We start from the raw sequence: 16,893 nt of genomic DNA, 5'->3' as shown, positions 1-16,893 counted from the left end.
GCTGTGGCTCTGTATATCCAGAGGTGTGCAAAAGAAGGCATCCTTTAAATCTAGTACAGGTAAACCGTTCATGTTCCTCTTTCAGAGAGGTCAGTAGAGTGTATGGACTAGCTCCTGCTGGGTGTGTATCTTGGACTATCTGATTTCTAGCCCTTAAATCCTGGACTAGTTGATATTCCTTGCCTCCGGATTGAAACCCTCGGGGGCCTATGCCGTTCTGCCTGGACAAAAACTCCTTCCCAGCCCCAGAAATGGTGAGCGGCTGGTCCCAAGCATGTGAACAAGACGTGCTGCCTGTCCCTGCAATTGCTCCAGGGTATGCCACGACTGCCCAACCCTTCCCGTAACCAGATGCAGCTACCTCTGGGGCTTCCAAGCATTGACAGTTGAGACGCTTTCTTTCTTCTAGCAGGTCCTTGCCATCCCACGTAGCCAGAACTCCTTCAAGGAACATACTTGAGATATTTTTTCATTTTTGCAGAAAATGTTCTGCATCCAGACCCACCGGAGATTCCTCCCAGGTATCTCCCAGAGTCTTTTGCCCTCTATTTTATGGAATATAGATATGGATAGAAGCCCCACAATGCTCCAAGGAAGCTACCTGAGATGATTTTTCCCTTCTCAAGGAAACTGCGTGACCGAATCAGACCGAGACTTCTCTGAGAAATCTCACAGAGCCTTTCCACCTCTGCTTTAATGACCTGACATCCCAGGTAGAAGCCCCATACTCCTCCAAGGCAGCTACTCGAGGTGGTTTTTCTCTTTTGGAGGGCAATGTCCCCTCCAGCATCCACCCGAGATTTCTCCCAGGCATCCCCCAGAGAGTTTTGACTCCTTATTCTTACCTGAGATTCTGTGAAACAGCCCCAAACTCCTCCACCAAAGCCACCTGGGATGACTTTTTTCTTGTGGGGAAAGTGTCTCCTCCGCAGTGCAGACGAGACTGTTCCCTGGCACATTGCAGACTCTTCTGACCTGCTCCTAGAGGGACGAGCCGTTCCCTGTAGCATCCCGAGATGCCTTCAGGAAAGGTAATTGAAGTGACTTCTGTCTATTGGAGAAGCTCTCTCCTCCGGAATCCACCTGAGACTCCTCCCAGATATCTCGCAGAGTCTTCTGACTTCCTGTTATGACCTCAGATCCCAGGTAACAGCCCAAGACTTCTCCAAGGAAGCTACCTCAGATGATTTTATTATTTTTCGGCAAAATCTATCTATCCTCCACGATCCACCCAACCCTCCTCCCAGGTGTCCCCCAGAGGCACTTTATTTCTGAATTTGGGTGCAGAGATCCCGGGTAGCAGCCCTGAACGCCGCCAGGGAAGATACCCGAGATGATTTTTCACTTTTAGAAGAAAGTGTATTGTCCTCGATCCACCTGGGACTCCTCCCAGGCATCTCCTAGAGTCTTTTGTCCTCTGTTTTAAGCAACATGGATCTAGGTAGCAGCCCCAGACTCCTCCAAGGCAGCCACCCGAGATGATTTTTCTCTTTTGGAGGACACTTTCTCCCCAGGGATCCACCAGAGACACCGCCCAGGCATCTCCTAAAGATTTTTTCCTCTGTTTTAAGCACCATGGGACCAGGCAGCAGACCAAGACTTCCAGAAGGCAACTACCCGAGATAATTTCTTTGTTTTGGAGGACACTTTCTCCTCTTGGATTCACCCGAGACTCCTCCCAGCTGTCTTGCAGAGTCTTTTCTCCTCTGTTTTAGAGACAGATTGTCCCGGGTAGAAACCCCAGACTCCTCCAAGGCAGCTACCCGAGATGATTTTTCTCCTTTGGAGGACACTTTCTCCTATGGGATCCACCTGAGACTCCTCCCAGGCATCTCCTGGAGTCTTTTGTCCTCTGTTTTAAGCACCACAGATCCAGGTAACAGTCCCAGACTACTCCAGGGCAGCTACCCGTGATGAATTTTCCCTTCTTGCGGAAAGTGTCTTGTCCTGGAACCACCTGAGACTCCTCCGAGGCATCTCCTAGAGTGTTTTGTCCTCTGTTTTAAGCACCATAGATCCAGGCAACAGCCCGAGACTGCTCCAAGGTAGCTACCTGAGATGATTTTTCTCTTTTGGAGGACACTGTCTCCTCCAGCATCCACCTAAGGCTCGTACCAGCTGTCTCCCAGAGTGCTTCTCCTCCTGTTTTAGAGACAGAATATCGCTGGTACCAACCCCAAACTCCTCAAGGGCAGCTACCCGAAATGAATTTTCTCTTTTGGAGGACACTTCCTCCTCTGGAATCCACCTGAGACTCCTCCGAGACATCTCCTAGAGTCTTTGTCCTCTATTTTAAACACCACAGATCCCGGGTAACAGCCCCAGACTCCTCCAAGGCAGCTACCCGAGATTATTTTTCTCTTTTGGAGAACAGTTTCTGCCCGGGGATGCACCCAAGACTCCTCCAAGACATCTCCTAGAGTCTTTTTTCCTCTGTTTTAAGCACCATACATCCAGGCAGCAGCCCCATACTCCTCCAAGGTAGCTACCCGAGATGATTTTTCTCTTTTGGAGGACACTTTCTCCTCCAGCACCCACCTGAGACTCATCCCAGGTATCTCCCAGAGTGCTTTTACTCCAGTTTTAGAGACAGAATATCGTGCGTAGCAACCCCAGACTCCTCCAAGACAGCTACCCGAGATGATTTTTCTCTTTTGGAGGACAGTTTCTTCTGCAGCACCCAGCTGAGACTCATCCCAGGTATCTCCCAGAGTCCTTTTCCTCCAGTTTTAGAGACAGAATATCGCGCGTAGCAACCCCAGACTCCTCCAGGGCAGCTACCCGAAATGATTTTTCTCTTTTGGTGGATAGTTTCACCCCGGGATCCACCCGAGACTCCTCCAAGGCATCTCCTACAGTCTTTTTTCCTCCGTTTTAAGCCTCACAAACCCAGGTAGCAGCCCCAGACTCCTCCAAGGCAGCTACCCGAGATGATTTTTCTCTTTTGGAGAACAGTTTCTGCCCCGGGATGCACCCAAGACTCCTCCAAGACATCTCCTAGAGTCTTTTTTCCTCTGTTTTAAGCACCATACATCCAGGCAGCAGCCCCATACTCCTCCAAGACAGCTACCCGAGATGATTTTTCTCTTTTGGAGGACAGTTTCTTCTCCAGCACCCAGCTGAGACTCATCCCAGGTATCTCCCAGAGTCCTTTTCCTCCAGTTTTAGAGACAGAATATCGCGCGTAGCAATCCCAGACTCCTCCAGGGCAGATACCCAAGATTTTTTTTCTCTTTTGGAGGACAGTTTATCCCCCGGGATCCACCCAAGGCTCCTCCAAGGCATCTCCTAGAGTCTTTTTTCCTCCGTTTTAAGCACCACAGACCCAGGTAGCAGCCCCAGACTCCTCCAAGGCAGCTACCCGAGACGATTTTTCTCTTTTGGAGAACAGTTTCTCCTCTGGAATCCACCTGAGATTTCTCCCAGGCATCTCCTAGAGTCTTTTTTCCTCTGTTTTAAGAACCATACATTCAGGCAGCAGCCCCAGACTCCTCCAAGGCAGCTACCTGAGATGATTTTTCTCTTTTGGAGGACACTTTCTCCTCTGGAATCCACCGGAGACTCCTCCCAAGAATCTCCTAGAGTCTTTTGTCCTCTGTTCTAAACACCACAGATCCCGGGTAGCAGCCCCAGACTCCTCCAAGGCAGCTACCCGAGATTTTTTTGGTCTTTTGGAGGACACTTCCTAATCTGGGATCCGTTCTATACTCCTCTCAGGTATCTCCTGGAGTATTTTACCCCCTCTTTCAGAGACAGAATGTCCCGGGTAGCAACTCCAGACTCCTCCAGGGCAGCTACCCGAGATGATTTTTTTCTTCTTGAGGAAAGTGTCTTGTCCTGCAACCACCGGAGACTTCTCCCAGGAATCTCCTAGAGTCTTTTGTCCTCTATTTGAAGCACCATAGTTCCTTGTCGCAACCCCAGACTTCTCCAAGGCATCTACCCGAGATGATTTTTCTCTTTTGGAGCACACTTTCTCCTCCAGCATCCACCAGAGACTCCTCCCAGGTATCTCCCAGCATCCTTTTCTTCCTGTTTTAGAGGCAGAATGTCCCGGGTAGCAACCACAGACTCCTCCAGGGCAGCTACCCGAGATGATTTTTCTCTTTCAAAGGACACTTCTGAATCCGCGATCCATCCTAGACTCCTCCCAGGTATCTCCTGGAGTATTTTACCCCCTGTTTTAGAGACAGAATGTCACGGGTAGCAACTCCAGACTCCTCCAGGGCAGATACCCGAGATGATTTTTCTCTTTTGGAGGACACTTTCTCCTCCACCATGCACCTGAGACTCCTCCCAGGCATCTCCTAGAGTCTTTTGTCCTCTGTTTTAGAGACACAATATCCCGGGTAGCAGCCCCAGACTCCTCCAAGGCAGCTACCCGACATGATTTTTCTCTTTTGGTGGACACTTTCTCCCCCAGGCTCCACCTGAGACTCCTCCCAATAAATCCCAGAATACTTTTCCCCCTGTTTTACAGAGAGAATATCGCGGGTAGCAACCCCAGACTCCTCCAGGGCAGCTACCCGTGATGATTTTTCTCTTCTTGAGGAAAGTGTCTTGTCCTGGACCCACCTGAGACTCCTCTCAGGCATCTCCTAGAGTCTTTTGTCCTCTGTTTTAAGCACCATACATTCAGGTAGCAGCTCCAGACTTCTCCAAGGCACCTACCCGGGATGATTTTTCTCTCTTGGAGGACACTTTCTCCTCCAGAATCCACCTGAGACTCATCACAGGTAACTTCCAGAGTGCTTTTCCTCCAGTTTTAGAGACAGAATATCGCGCGTAGCAACCCCAGACTCCTCCAGGGCAGATACCCGAGATGATTTTTCTCTTTTGGAGGACAGTTTATCCCCCGGGATCCACCCACGGCTCCTCCACGGCATCTCCTAGAGTCTTTTTTCCTCCGTTTTAAGCACCACAGACCCAGGTAGCTGCCCCAGACTTCTCCAAGACAGCTACCCGAGATGATTTTTCTCTTTTGGAGGACAGTTTCTTCTCCAGCACCCAGCTGAGACTCATCCCAGGTATCTCCCAGAGTCCTTTTCCTCCAGTTTTAGAGACAGAATATCGCGCGTAGCAATCCCAGACTCCTCCAGGGCAGATACCCAAGATTTTTTTTCTCTTTTGGAGGACAGTTTATCCCCCGGGATCCACCCAAGGCTCCTCCAAGACATCTCCTAGAGTCTTTTTTCCTCCGTTTTAAGCACCACAGACCCAGGCAGCAGCCCCAGACTCCTCCAAGGCAGCAACCCGAGATGATTTTTCTCTTTTGGAGAACAGTTTCTCCTCTGGAATCCACCTGAGATTTCTCCCAGGCATCTCCTAGAGTCTTTTTTCCTCTGTTTTAAGCACCATACATTCAGGCAGCAGCCCCAGACTCCTCCAAGGCAGCTACCTGAGATGATTTTTCTCTTTTGGAGGACACTTTCTTTTCTGGAATCCACCGGAGACTCCTCCCAAGAATCTCCTAGAGTCTTTTGTCCTCTGTTCTAAACACCACAGATCCCGGGTAGCAGCCCCAGACTCCTCCAAGGCAGCTACCCGAGATTTTTTTGGTCTTTTGGAGGACACTTCCTAATCTGGGATCCGTTCTATACTCCTCTCAGGTATCTCCTGGAGTATTTTACCCCCTCTTTCAGAGACAGAATGTCCCGGGTAGCAACTCCAGACTCCTCCAGGGCAGCTACCCGAGATGATTTTTTTCTTCTTGAGGAAAGTGTCTTGTCCTGCAACCACCGGAGACTTCTCCCAGGAATCTCCTAGAGTCTTTTGTCCTCTATTTGAAGCACCATAGTTCCTTGTCGCAACCCCAGACTCCTCCAAGGCATCTACCCGAGATGATTTTTCTCTTTTGGAGCACACTTTCTCCTCCAGCATCCACCAGAGACTCCTCCCAGGTATCTCCCAGCATCCTTTTCTTCCTGTCTTAGAGGCAGAATGTCCCGGGTAGCAACCACAGACTCCTCCAGGGCAGCTACCCGAGATGATTTTTCTCTTTCAAAGGACACTTCTGAATCCGCGATCCATCCTAGACTCCTCCCAGGTATCTCCTGGAGTATTTTACCCCCTGTTTTAGAGACAGAATGTCACGGGTAGCAACTCCAGACTCCTCCAGGGCAGATACCCGAGATGATTTTTCTCTTTTGGAGGACACTTTCTCCTCCACCATGCACCTGAGACTCCTCCCAGGCATCTCCTAGAGTCTTTTGTCCTCTGTTTTAGAGACACAATATCCCGGGTAGCAGCCCCAGACTCCTCCAAGGAAGCTACCCGACATGATTTTTCTCTTTTAGAGGACAGTTTCTCCTCCAGCACCCACCTGAGACTCATCCCAGGTTATCTCCCAGAGTGCTTTTCCTCCAGTTTTAGAGACAGAATATCGCGCGTAGCAACCCCAGACTCCTCCAGGGCAGCTACCCGAGATGATTTTTCTCTTTTGGAGGACAGTTTATCCCCCGGGATCTACCCAAGGCTGCTCCCAGGCATCTCCTAGAGTATTTTTTCCTCCGTTTTAAGCACCACAGATCCAGGTAGCATACGCAGACTTCTCCAAGGAAGCTACCCGACATGATTTTCCTCTTTTGAAGGACACTTTCTCCTCCAGCATGCGCCTGATAATCCTCCAGTGATTTTTCTCTTTTGAAGGACACTTTCTCCTGTGGAATCCACCCGAGACTCCTCGCAGGCATCTCCTAGAGTCTTTTGTCCTCTGTTTTAAGCACCATAGAACCAGGCAGCAGCCCCAGACTCCAACAAGGCAGCTACCTGAGAAGATTATTCTCTTTTGGAGGACAGTTTTTCCCCCGGGATCCACCCAAGACTCCTCCAAGACATCTCCTGAAGTCTTTTGTTCTCTGTTTTAAGCACCACAGATCCAGGTAGCAGCCCGAGACTTCTCCAGGGCAGCAACCCGACATGATTTTTCTCTTTTGGTGGACACTTTCTCCCCCAGGCTCCACCTGAGACTCCTCCCAATAAATCCCAGAATACTTTTCCCCCTGTTTTAGAGAGAGAATATCGCGGGTAGCAACCCCAGACTCCTCCAGGGCAGCTACCCGTGATGATTTTTCCCTTCTTGAGGAAAGTGTCTTGTCCTGGACCCACCTGAGACTCCTCTCAGGCATCTCCTAGAGTCTTTTGTCCTCTGTTTTAAGCACCATACATTCAGGTAGCAGCTCCAGACTTCTCCAAGGCACCTACCCGGGATGATTTTTCTCTCTTGGAGGACACTTTCTCCTCCAGAATCCACCTGAGACTCATCACAGGTAACCTCCAGAGTGCTTTTCCTCTAGTTTTAGAGACAGAATATCGCGCGTAGCAACCCCAGACTCCTCCAGGGCAGATACCCGAGATGATTTTTCTCTTTTGGAGGACAGTTTATCCCCCGGGATCCAACCACGGCTCCTCCACGGCATCTCCTACAGTCTTTTTTCCTCCGTTTTAAGCACCACAGACCCAGGTAGCTGCCCCAGACTTCTCCAAGGCAGCTACCCGAGACGATTTTTCTCTTTTGGAGGAGAGTTTCTAATCCAGCACCCACCTGAGACTCATCCCAGGTCTCTCCCAGAGTGTTTTTCCTTCAGTTTTATAGACAGAATATCACCGGTAACAACCCCAGTCTCCTCCAGGGAAGCTACCCGAGATGATTTTTCTCTTTTGGAGCCCTGGATCCACCTGAGACTCCTCCCAGGCATCTCCTAGAGTCTTTTGTCCACTCTTTTATGCACCATAGATTCAGGTAGCTGCCCCAGACTTCTCCAAGGCAGCTACCCGAGATGATTTTTCTCTTTTGGAGGACACTTTCTCCTCCAGAATCCAACTGAGACTCCTCCCAGCTATCTTTCAGAGTGCTTTTCCTCCTGTTTTAGAGACAGAATATCACGGGTAGCAACCACAGACTCCTCCAGGGCAGCTACCCGACATGATTTTTCTCTTTTAGAGCACACTTCCTCCTCCGGGATCCATCCTAGCCTCCTCCCAGGTATCTCCTGGAGCATTTTATCCGCTGTTTTAGAGACAGAATGTCCCTGGTACCAATCACAGACTCCTCCAAGGCAGCCACCCGAGATATTTTTTCTCTCTTGAAGGACTCTTTCCCCTCCGGAATCCACCCGAGACTTCTCCCAGGCATCTCCTAGAGTCTTTTTTCCTCTGTTTTAAGCACCATACATCCAGGCAGCAGCCCCAGACACCTCCAAGGCAGCTACCCGAGATGATTTTTCTCTTTTGGAGGACACTTTCTCCTCTGAAATCCACCTGAGACTCCTCCCAGGCATCTCCTAGAGTCTTTTGTCCTCTGTTTTAAACATCACAGATCCCGGCCAGTAGCCCCAGACTCCTCCAAGGCAGCTACCCGAGATTTTTTTTCTATTTTGGAGGACACTTTCTTCTCCGGGATCCATCCTAGACTCCTCCCAGGTATCTCCTGGAGTATTTTACCCCCTCTTTTAGAGACAGAATGTCCCGGGTAGCAACTCCAGACTCCTCCAGGGCAGCTACCCGAGATGATTTTTTTCTTCTTGAGGAAAGTGTCTTGTCCTGCAACCACCTGAGACTTCTCCCAGGCATCTCCTAGAGTCTTTTGTCCTCTGTTTGAAGCACCATAGTTCCTTGTCGCAACCCCAGACTCCTCCAGGGCAGCTACCCGAGATGATTTTTCTCTTTTGGAGGACACTTTCTCCTCCAGCATCCACCAGAGACTCCTCCCAGGTATCTCCCAGCATCCTTTTCTTCCTGTTTTAGAAGCAGAATGTACCGGGTAGCAACCACAGACTCCTCCAGGGCAGCTACCCGAGATGATTTTTCTCTTTTAGAGCACACTTCCTAATCCGGGATCCATCCTATACTCCTTACAGGTATCTCCTGGAGCATTTTACCCCCTGTTTTAGAGACAGAATGTCCCGAGTAGCAATCACTGACTCCTCCAAGGCAGCCACCCGAGATGATTTTTCTCTCTTGAAGGACTCTTTCCCCTCCGGAATCCACACGAGACTTCTCCCAGGCATCTCCTAGAGTATTTTCTCCTCTGTTTTAAGCACCATACATTCAGGCAGCAGCCCCAGACTCCTCCAAGGCAGCTACCTGAGATTATTTATTTCTTTTGGAGGACACTTTATCCTCCACCATGCACCTGATACTCCTCCAGTGATTTTTCTCTTTTGAAGGACACTTTCTCCTCCGGAATCCTCTCGAGACTCCTTCCAGGCATCTCCTAGACTCTTTTGTCCTCTGTTTTAAGCATCACAGACCCAGGTAGCTGCCCCAAACTCCTCCAAGGCAGCTACAGGAGATGATTTTTCTCTTTTGGAGAACAGTTTCTCCTCCGGAATCCTCCCGAGACTTCTCCCAGGCATCTCCTAGAGTCTTTTTTCCTCTGTTTTAAGCACCACACATCCAGGCAAGAGCCCCATACTCCTCCAAGGCAGCTACCCGAGATGATTTTTCTCTTTTGGAGGACACTTTCTCCTCTGGAATCCACCGGAGACTCCTCCCAGGCATCTCCTAGAGTCTTTTGTCCTCTGTTTTATACACCACAGATCACGGGTAGCAGCCCCAGACTCCTCCAAGGCAGCTACCCGAGATTTTTTTTCTATTTTGGAGGACACTTCCTAATCTGGGATCCGTTCTATACTCCTCCCAGGTATCTCCTGGAGTATTTTACCCCCTCTTTTAGAGACAGAATGTCCCGGGTAGCAACTCCAGACTCCTCCAGGGCAGCTACCCGAGATGATTTTTTTCTTCTTGAGGAAAGTGTCTTGTCCTGCAACCACCTGAGACTTCTCCAAGGCATCTCCCAGCGTCTTTTGTCCTCTGTTTTAAGCACCATACATTCAGGCAGCAGCCCCAGACTCCTCCAGGGCAGCTACCCGAAATGATTTTTCTCTTTTGGAGGACAGTTTTTCCCCTGGGATCCACCCAAGACTCCTCCAAGCATCTCCTAGAGTCTTTTTTCCTCCGTTTTAAGAACCACAGACCGAGGTAGCAGCCCCAGACTCCTCCAAGGCAGCTACCTGAGCTTATTTATTTCTTTTGGAGGACACTTTATCCTCCAGCATGCACCTGATACTGCTCCAGTGATTTTTCTCTTTTGAAGCACACTTTCTCCTCCGGAATCCTCCCGAGACTCCTTCCAGGCATCTCCTAGCGTCTTTTGTGCTCTGTTTTAAGCACCATACATTCAGGCAGCAGCCCCAGACTCCTCCAAGGCAGTTATCCAAGATGATTCTTCTCTTTTGGAGGACACTTTCTCCTCTGGAATCCACCTGAGACTCCTCCCAGGCATCTCCTAGAGTCTTGTGTCCTCTGTTTGAAGCACCATCGTTTCTTGTCGCAACCCCAGACAGCTACAAAGGCAGCTACCCGAGATGATTTTTCTGTTTTGGAGGACACTTTCTCCTCCGGGATCCATCCTAGACTCCTCCCAGGTATCTCCAGGAGTATTTTGACCTCTGATTTAGATATAGAATGTCCCGGGTAGCAACTCCAGACTCCTCCAGGGCAGCTACTCGAGATGATTTTTCTCTTTTAGAGCACACTTCCTAATCCGGGATCCATCCTAGACTCCTCCCAGGTATCTCCTGGAGCATTTTATCCGCTGTTTTAGAGACAGAATGTCCCTGGTACCAATCACAGACTCCTCCAAGGCAGCCACCCGAGATATTTTTTCTCTCTTGAAGGACTCTTTCCCCTCCGGAATCCACCCGAGACTTCTCCCAGGCATCTCCTAGAGTCTTTTTTCCTCTGTTTTAAGCACCATACATCCAGGCAGCAGCCCCAGACTCCTCCAAGGCAGCTACCCGAGATGATTTTTCTCTTTTGGAGGACACTTTCTCCTCTGGAATCCACCTGAGACTCCTCCCAGGCATCTCCTAGAGTCTTTTGTCCTCTGTTTTAAACATCACAGATCCCGGCCAGTAGCCCCAGACTCCTCCAAGGCAGCTACCCGAGATTTTTTTTCTATTTTGGAGGACACTTTCTTCTCCGGGATCCATCCTAGACTCCTCCCAGGTATCTCCTGGAGTATTTTACCCCCTCTTTTAGAGACAGAATGTCCCGGGTAGCAACTCCAGACTCCTCCAGGGCAGCTACCCGAGATGATTTTTTTCTTCTTGAGGAAAGTGTCTTGTCCTGCAACCACCTGAGACTTCTCCCAGGCATCTCCTAGAGTCTTTTGTCCTCTGTTTGAAGCACCATAGTTCCTTGTCGCAACCCCAGACAGCTACAAAGGCAGCTACCCGAGATGATTTTTCTCTTTTGGAGGACACTTTCTCCTCCAGCATCCACCAGAGACTCCTCCCAGGTATCTCCCAGCATCCTTTTCTTCCTGTTTTAGAGGCAGAATGTCCCGGGTAGCAACCACAGACTCCTCCAGGGCAGCTACCCGAGATGATTTTTCTCTTTTAGAGCACACTTCCTAATCCGGGATCCATCCTAGACTCCTCCCAGGTATCTCCTGGAGCATTTTACCCCCTGTTTTAGAGACAGAATGTCCCGAGTAGCAATCACTGACTCCTCCAAGGCAGTCACCCGAGATGATTTTTCTTTCTTGAAGGACTCTTTCCCCTCCGGAATCCACACGAGACTTCTCCCAGGCATCTCCTAGAGTATTTTCTCCTCTGTTTTAAGCACCATACATTCAGGCAGCAGCCCCAGACTCCTCCAAGGCAGCTACCTGAGATTATTTATTTCTTTTGGAGGACACTTTATCCTCCACCATGCACCTGATACTCCTCCAGTGATTTTTCTCTTTTGAAGGACACTTTCTCCTCCGGAATCCTCTCGAGACTCCTTCCAGGCATCTCCTAGACTCTTTTGTCCTCTGTTTTAAGCATCACAGACCCAGGTAGCTGCCCCAGACTCCTCCAAGGCAGCTACCCGAGATGATTTTTCTCTTTTGGAGAACAGTTTCTCCTCTGGAATCCTCCCGAGACTTCTCCCAGGCATCTCCTAGAGTCTTTTTTCCTCTGTTTTAAGCAACATACATCCAGGCAACAGCCCCAGACTCCTCCAAGGCAGCTACCCGAGATGATTTTTCTCTTTTGGAGGACACTTTCTCCTCTGGAATCCACCTGAGACTCCTCCCAGGCATCTCCTAGAGTCTTTTGTCCTCTGTTTTAAACATCACAGATCCCGGCCAGTAGCCCCAGACTCCTCCAAGGCAGCTACCCGAGATTTTTTTTCTATTTTGGAGGACACTTTCTTCTCCGGGATCCATCCTAGACTCCTCCCAGGTATCTCCTGGAGTATTTTACCCCCTCTTTTAGAGACAGAATGTCCCGGGTAGCAACTCCAGACTCCTCCAGGGCAGCTACCCGAGATGATTTTTCTCTTTTAGAGCACACTTCCTAATCCGGGATCCATCCTATACTCCTTACAGGTATCTCCTGGAGCATTTTACCCCCTGTTTTAGAGACAGAATGTCCCGGGTAGCAACCACTGACTCCTCCAAGGCAGCCACCCGAGATGATTTTTCTCTCTTGAAGGACTCTTTCCCCTCCGGAATCCACACGAGACTTCTCCCAGGCATCTCCTAGAGTCTTTTGTCCTCTGTTTTAAGCACCATACATTCAGGCAGCAGCCCCAGACTCCTCCAAGGCAGCTACCTGAGATTATTTATTTCTTTTGGAGGACACTTTATCCTCCACCATGCACCTGATACTCCTCCGGTGATTTTTCTCTTTTGAAGGACACTTTCTCCTCCGGAATCCTCTCGAGACTCCTTCCAGGCATCTCCTAGACTCTTTTGTCCTCTGTTTTAAGCATCACAGACCCAGGTAGCTGCCCCAGACTCCTCCAAGGCAGCTACCCGAGATGATTTTTCTCTTTTGGAGAACAGTTTCTCCTCTGGAATCCTCCCGAGACTTCTCCCAGGCATCTCCTAGAGTCTTTTTTCCTCTGTTTTAAGCAACATACATCCAGGCAACAGCCCCATACTGCTCCAAGGCAGCTACCCGAGATGATTTTTCTCTTTTGGAGGACACTTTCTCCTCTGGAATCCACCGGAGACTCCTCCCAGGCATCTCCTAGAGTCTTTTGTCCTCTGTTTTATACACCACAGATCACGGGTAGCAGCCCCAGACTCCTCCAAGGCAGCTACCCGAGATTTTTTTTCTATTTTGGAGGACACTTCCTAATCTGGGATCCGTTCTATACTCCTCCCAGGTATCTCCTGGAGTATTTTACCCCCTCTTTTAGAGACAGAATGTCCCGGGTAGCAACTCCAGACTCCTCCAGGGCAGCTACCCGAGATGATTTTTTTCTTCTTGAGAAAAGTGTCTTGTCCTGCAACCACCTGAGACTTCTCCAAGGCATCTCCCAGCGTCTTTTGTCCTCTGTTTTAAGCACCATACTTTCAGGCAGCAGCCCCAGACTCCTCCAGGGCAGCTACCCGAAATGATTTTTCTCTTTTGGAGGACAGTTTTTCCCCTGGGATCCACCCAAGACTCCTCCAAGGCATCTCATAGAGTCTTTTGTCCTCCGTTTTAAGAACCACAGACCGAGGTAGCAGCCCCAGACTCCTCCAAGGCAGCTACCTGAGCTTATTTATTTCTTTTGGAGGACACTTTATCCTCCAGCATGCACCTGATACTGCTCCAGTGATTTTTCTCTTTTGAAGGACACTTTCTGCTCCGGAATCCTCCCGAGACTCCTTCCAGGCATCTCCTAGCGTCTTTTGTGCTCTGTTTTAAGCACCATACATTCAGGCAGCAGCCCCAGACTCCTCCAAGGCCGTTATCCAAGATGATTTTTCTCTTTTGGAGGACACTTTCTCCTCTGGAATCCACCTGAGACTCCTCCCAGGCATGTCCTAGAGTCTTGTGTCCTTTGTTTGAAGCACCATAGTTTCTTGTCGCAACCCCAGACAGCTACAAAGGCAGCTACCCGAGATGATTTTTCTCTTTTGGAGGACACTTTCTCCTCCAGCATCCACCAGAGACTACTCCCAGGTATCTCCCAGCATCCTTTTCTTCCTGTTTTAGAGGCAGAATGTCCCGGGTAGCAACCACAGACTCCTCCAGGGCAGCTACCCGAGATGATTTTTTTCTTTTAGAGCACACTTCCTAATCCGGGATCCATCCTATACTCCTTACAGGTATCTCCTGGAGAATTTTACCCCCTGTTGTAGAGACAGAATGTCCCGGGTAGCAATCACTGACTCCTCCAAGGCAGCTACCCGAGATGATTTTTCTCTTTTGGAGGACACTTTCTCCTCCAGCATCCACCAGAGACTCCTCCCAGGTATCTCCCAGCATCCTTTTCTTCCTGTTTTAGAGGCAGAATGTCCCGGGTAGCAACCAGAGACTCCTCCAGGGCAGCTACCCGAGATGATTTTTCTCTTTTAGAGCACACTTCCTAATCCGGGATCCATCCTATACTCCTCCCAGGTATCTCCTGGAGCATTTTACCCCCTGTTTTAGAGACAGAATGTCCCGAGTAGCAATCACTGACTCCTCCAAGGCAGTCACCCGAGATGATTTTTCTTTCTTGAAGGACTCTTTCCCCTCCGGAATCCACACGAGACTTCTCCCAGGCATCTCCTAGAGTCTTTTGTCCTCTGTTTTAAGCACCATACATTCAGGCAGCAGCCCCAGACTCCTCCAAGGCAGCTACCTGAGATTATTTATTTCTTTTGGAGGACACTTTATCCTCCACCATGCACCTGATACTCCTCCAGTGATTTTTCTCTTTTGAAGGACACTTTCTCCTCCGGAATCCTCTCGAGACTCCTTCCAGGCATCTCCTAGACTCTTTTGTCCTCTGTTTTAAGCATCACAGACCCAGGTAGCTGCCCCAGACTCCTCCAAGGCAGCTACCCGAGATGATTTTTCTCTTTTGGAGAACAGTTTCTCCTCTGGAATCCTCCCGAGACTTCTCCCAGGCATCTCCTAGAGTCTTTTTTCCTCTGTTTTAAGCAACATACATCCAGGCAACAGCCCCATACTCCTCCAAGGCAGCTACCCGAGATGATTTTTCTCTTTTGGAGGACACTTTCTCCTCTGGAATCCACCGGAGACTCCTCCCAGGCATCTCCTAGAGTCTTTTGTCCTCTGTTTTATACACCACAGATCACGGGTAGCAGCCCCAGACTCCTCCAAGGCAGCTACCCGAGATTTTTTTTCTATTTTGGAGGACACTTCCTAATCTGGGATCCGTTCTATACTCCTCCCAGGTATCTCCTGGAGTATTTTACCCCCTCTTTTAGAGACAGAATGTCCCGGGTAGCAACTCCAGACTCCTCCAGGGCAGCTACCCGAGATGATTTTTTTCTTCTTGAGGAAAGTGTCTTGTCCTGCAACCACCTGAGACTTCTCCAAGGCATCTCCCAGCGTCTTTTGTCCTCTGTTTTAAGCACCATACATTCAGGCAGCAGCCCCAGACTCCTCCAGGGCAGCTACCTGAAATGATTTTTCTCTTTTGGAGGACAGTTTTTCCCCCGGGATCCACCCAAGACTCCTCCAAGGCATCTCCTAGAGTCTTTTTTCCTCCGTTTTAAGAACCACAGACCGAGGTAGCAGCCCCAGACTCCTCCAAGGCAGCTACCTGAGCTTATTTATTTCTTTTGGAGGACACTTTATCCTCCAGCATGCACCTGATACTGCTCCAGTGATTTTTCTCTTTTGAAGCACACTTTCTCCTCCGGAATCCTCCCGAGACTCCTTCCAGGCATCTCCTAGCGTCTTTTCTGCTCTGTTTTAAGCACCATACATTCAGGCAGCAGCCCCAGACTCCTCCAAGGCCGTTATCCAAGATGATTTTTCTCTTTTGGAGGACACTTTCTCCTCTGGAATCCACCTGAGACTCCTCCCAGGCATGTCCTAGAGTCTTGTGTCCTTTGTTTGAAGCACCATCGTTTCTTGTCGCAACCCCAGACAGCTACAAAGGCAGGTACCCGAGATGATTTTTCTGTTTTGGAGGACACTTTCTCCTCCGGGATCCATCCTAGACTCCTCCCAGGTATCTCCAGGAGTATTTTGACCTCTGTTTTAGATATAGAATGTCCCGGGTAGCAACTCCAGACTCCTCCAGGGCAGCTACTCGAGATGATTTTTCTCTTTTAGAGCACACTTCCTAATCCGGGATCCATCCTAGACTCCTCCCAGGTATCTCCTGGAGCATTTTACCCCCTGTTTTAGAGACAGAATGTCCCTGGTACCAATCACAGACTCCTCCAAGGCAGCCACCCGAGATATTTTTTCTCTCTTGAAGGACTCTTTCCCCTCCGGAATCCACACGAGACTTCTCCCAGGCATCTCCTAGAGTCTTTTTTCCTCTGTTTTAAGCACCATACATCCAGGCAGCAGCCCCAGACTCCTCCAAGGCAGCTACCCGAGATGATTTTTCTCTTTTGGAGGACACTTTCTCCTCTGGAATCCACCTGAGACTCCTCCCAGGCATCTCCTAGAGTCTTTTGTCCTCTGTTTTAAACATCACAGATCCCGGCCAGTAGCCCCAGACTCCTCCAAAGCAGCTACCCGAGATTTTTTTTCTATTTTGGAGGACACTTTCTTCTCCGGGATCCATCCTAGACTCCTCCCAGGTATCTCCTGGAGTATTTTACCCCCTCTTTTAGAGACAGAATGTCCCGGGTAGCAACTCCAGACTCCTCCAGGGCAGCTACTCGAGATGATTTTTCTCTTTTAGAGCACACTTCCTAATCCGGGATCCATCCTATACTCCTTACAGGTATCTCCTGGAGCATTTTACCCCCTGTTTTAGAGACAGAATGTCCCGGGTAGCAACCACTGACTCCTCCAAGGCAGCCACCCGAGATGATTTTTCTCTCTTGAAGGACTCTTTCCCCTCCGGAATCCACACGAGACTTCTCCCAGGCATCTCCTAGAGTCTTTTGTCCTCTGTTTTAAGCACCATACATTCAGGCAGCAGCCCCAG

Source organism: Opisthocomus hoazin, chromosome 33, assembly GCF_030867145.1.
Source record: "Opisthocomus hoazin isolate bOpiHoa1 chromosome 33, bOpiHoa1.hap1, whole genome shotgun sequence".
Lineage (NCBI taxonomy): Eukaryota > Metazoa > Chordata > Aves > Opisthocomiformes > Opisthocomidae > Opisthocomus > Opisthocomus hoazin.
This window is presented reverse-complemented; position numbering follows the sequence as displayed.